The sequence below is a fragment of the Zea mays genome, chromosome 2, assembly GCF_902167145.1.
Source record: "Zea mays cultivar B73 chromosome 2, Zm-B73-REFERENCE-NAM-5.0, whole genome shotgun sequence".
Taxonomy (NCBI): domain Eukaryota; kingdom Viridiplantae; phylum Streptophyta; class Magnoliopsida; order Poales; family Poaceae; genus Zea; species Zea mays.
In genome coordinates, this window is record NC_050097.1 from 24,346,245 (window position 1) to 24,349,792 (window position 3,548).

General features: G+C 55.1%; 1 long non-coding RNA gene across 1 annotated transcript; it reads right to left on the minus strand.

Moving 5' to 3' along the window:
• Positions 1-249: 249 nt before the first annotated feature.
• LOC103646149 (uncharacterized) lies at positions 250-694 on the minus strand. The gene is made up of 3 exons (XR_562018.4): positions 571-694; positions 388-465; positions 250-305 (listed from the first exon to the last, which is right to left on the minus strand). It is a non-coding gene; the product is annotated as an uncharacterized lncRNA (long non-coding RNA).
• Positions 695-3,548: the final 2,854 nt, after the last annotated feature.

The window sequence follows — 3,548 nt, forward strand, 5'->3', positions numbered from 1 at the left end:
CGACCCATCTGGGCTGGGGCACGCAGCACACTCACTCGTCGGCTTTGGGACCCCCCTGTCTCGAAACGCCGACACATGCTTTCTCTACGGAATGCCACTTTGACCTGAGATTTTGGAATCTGCAACGCGACGCCAAGAGTACAGGGATACAACATAAGAGTGAAAAAATATAAAACAATGTGTTATAAAAAGCCATCATAAGAGTGAAAATAAATAAGGAACAAGGAATCACCTTAATAAAGAGCAATCCTAATTTTATTCCAGACCTACAATGTGGTCATCACCATCAACATGAGCACCTACAACTACAAGGTATGTATTATTTACAAATAACTAAAACTGTGTATTCAAAACTAACAATAAAAAGTAAGTACATAGTTCATATACCTTCATCTTGTTGGACTTCATCATTTATATAATCATCACTTGGTAACTCATCAAGAATTGAAGATACATCATTTTGATCTGAAATAAATAAATAAACACAAAAAGTTACTAGTGATTCATCCATTGAACGGGCTTTCAGTTTAACAGATACACAATACTGAGAAGTATAGAAGTGGCAATGACCTATCCTCGACGCTCTTATCCAATCATTAGAGCAAATAAGTGCCTCGACAACTTGAGGGTCCAAGGAACTACGATATTTATGAACAACTCTTCCTCCAGAAGAGAATGCTGACTCAGATGCTACTGTGGTAGCAGGAATAGCCAAAACATCCCTTGCAACTCGAGCAAGGATAGGATATTTTCCACAGTGTGCTTTCCACCAACTCAAAATGTCAAAATATTCACCATCTTTCCACTTCAATAATGGCTCACTGGTATAGTTATCTAGATTAGACTTCACTTGGTCAGATTCATTGTCCCTCAAAAATGAATTTAGTCTTTTTTTCCTTGGCTCCTCATTTAAGTCCACATAGCAATGAGAAGTTCTAGTACTTCTGCTAGTTCTATCAGTAGGTTGTTGCACATTGCTAGTATCCAGTGAAGCATAGATGTCGGAATAAGAATCATAAATCTTCTGTAAAACTTTTTTGAATTCATACATATCATCAAATCCATAATCATCTGACATCTCACTATAATAAAATTCAACTACCTTCATCTTGTACCGAGGATCTAAGAAGCATGCAACTGCAAGAGTAATATTGCTTGTCTCCCAATACTTGTCAAATTTTTCCTTCATGGACTTTGCCATTTTAACAATGAAACTATCATTGTGTCGGCGTTTCGAGACAGGGGGGTCCCTAAGCCGACGAGTGAGTGTGCTGCGTGCCCCAGCCCAGATGGGTCGAGCGCGTGGGCGAGCGTGGAGGGGGGAGAGGCGAGGCGGCCGGAGCCGAGCGTGAGAGAGGTGGAAGTCCCGCGGCCTTCGTGTTCGTCCCGCGCCCAGGTCAGGTGCGCTTGCAGTAGGGGGGTTACAAGCGTCCACGCGGGTGAGGGAAGCGAGCGGCCCCAAGAGAGCGCCTGTCCCGTCCTCGGTCCCGCGCGGCCAACCTCCTCTGAGAAGGCCCTGGTCCTTCCTTTTATAGTCGTAAGGAGAGGACCCAGGTGTACAATGGGGATGTAGCAGAGTGCTACGTGTCTAGCGGAGGGAGAGCTAGCGCCCTAGGTACATGCCGATGTGGCAGCCGGAGAGATCTGGGCATCCTGCTGGCGTGATGTCGTGGCTATCGGAGGTGCGGCGGAGCCTGATGGAGGGACAGCTGTCGGAGCGGTCGAGTCCCTGCTGACGTTGTCCTGCTTTCGTAAGAGAGCTGGGGGCCGCCATCGTCATAGAGCTTGTGGAGTGCCATCATTGCCCCTCTGGCGGAGCTGGCCGGACGAGACGCCGGTCTTGTTCTCCGTGGCCCGAGTCGATTCGGGGTAGGATGATGATGACGTCTCCTGTTGACGTGGCGGTCTGTGCTCTAGGCAGGGCGACGTGGGGTTTCCTCCGAAGCCGAGGTTGAGTCTTGCCTTCAGTTGCCGTGGCCGAGCCCGAGCCAAGGGGTCGGGCGAGGCGGAGGTCGTTCGGCCGAGGCCAGGGCGGAGTCCGAGCCCTGGGGTCGGGCGGAGCGGAGTTCGTCGTCTTCCGGGTCTTAGCCCGAGTCCGAGCCCTGGGGTCGGGCGGAGCGGAGTTCGCCGTCTTCCGGGTCTTTGCCCGAGTCCGAGCCCTGGGGTCGGGCGGAGCGGAGTTCGCCGTCTTCCGGGTCTTTGCCCGAGTCCGAGCCCTGGGGTCGGGCGGAGCGGAGTTCGCCGTCTTCCGGGTCTTAGCCCGAGTCCGAGCCCTGGGGTCGGGCGGAGCGGAGTTCGCCGTCTTCCGGGTCTTTGCCCGAGTCCGAGCCCTGGGGTCGGGCGGAGCGGAGTTCGTCATGGCGCCCTTGGCAAGGCCTGATTGCCTGTCGGACTCACTCTGTCGAGTGGCACTGCAGTCGGAGTGGCGCAGGCGGCGCTGTCCTTCTGTCAGACTGGCCAGTGGAGCGGTGGAGTGACGGCGGTCACCTCGGCTCTGCCGGGGGCGCGTGTCAGGATAGAGGTGTCAGGCCACCTTTGCGTTAAATGCCCCTGCAATTTGGTCAGTCGGTGCGGTGATTTAGTCAAGGTTGGCTTCTGAGCGAAGCCAAGGCCTTGGGCGAGCCGGTGATGTGTCCGCCATAAAAAAGGGGGGCCTCGGGCGAGACGGAAGTCTCTTGAGGTCGGCTGCCTTTGGCCGAGGTTAGGCTCGGGTGAAGCGTGATCGCGTCACTCGTGTGGACTGATCCCTGACTTAATCGTGCCCATCAGGCCTTTGCAGCTTTATGCTGATGGGGGTTACCAGCTGAGAATTAGGCGTCTTGAGGGTACCCCTAATTATGGTCCCCGACAGTAGCCCCCGAGCCTCGAAGGGAGTGTTAGCACTCGCTTGGAGGCTTTTGTCGCACTTTTTTGCAAGGGGACCAGCCTTTCTCGGTTGCATTTCGTTCCGGCGGGTGCGCGCGAGCGCACCCGCCGGGTGTAGCCCCCGAGGCCTCGGAGGAGTGGTTACACTCCTTCGAGGTCTTAATGCTTCGCTTTACGCTTCGGCTGGCCTGGTCGTTCCCTCATGCGAACTGGCCGTAGCCCGGGTGCACGGTCGGGGCCCAAGCTCTCGGGCTGGTATGTTGACGCTGTCAACGATTTGGCCGGAGCCGGTTTTTGCGAGAGCAGCCCCCGAGCCTCTGCACAGGGCGAGAGGACGATCAGGGACAGACTCGGCTTTTTACATACGCCCCTACGTCGCCTTTCCGCAAGGAGGAGGGGGGAGTGCGCCATGTTACCCTCGATGGGCACCGAACATGGTGTCTCCGGTGAGCTGCAAGCGGGTAATCCGAGTGGACGTCCGTGCCCCGTTCGTTGGGGGTCGGCTAGGGGCCCAGAGGCACGCCCAAAAGTACCTGCGGGTGACTTGCCGGACCCGGTCCCCTGGCGACGGGGTCCGAGGGCTCGATGCCTCCCTCCGATGGGATTCCGTTACAAGATCGTTCCCGCTGGTCTCGGATATGTCCTAGGGTACCTCGGGAGCGCAGCCCGAGCCTCGGTTATGT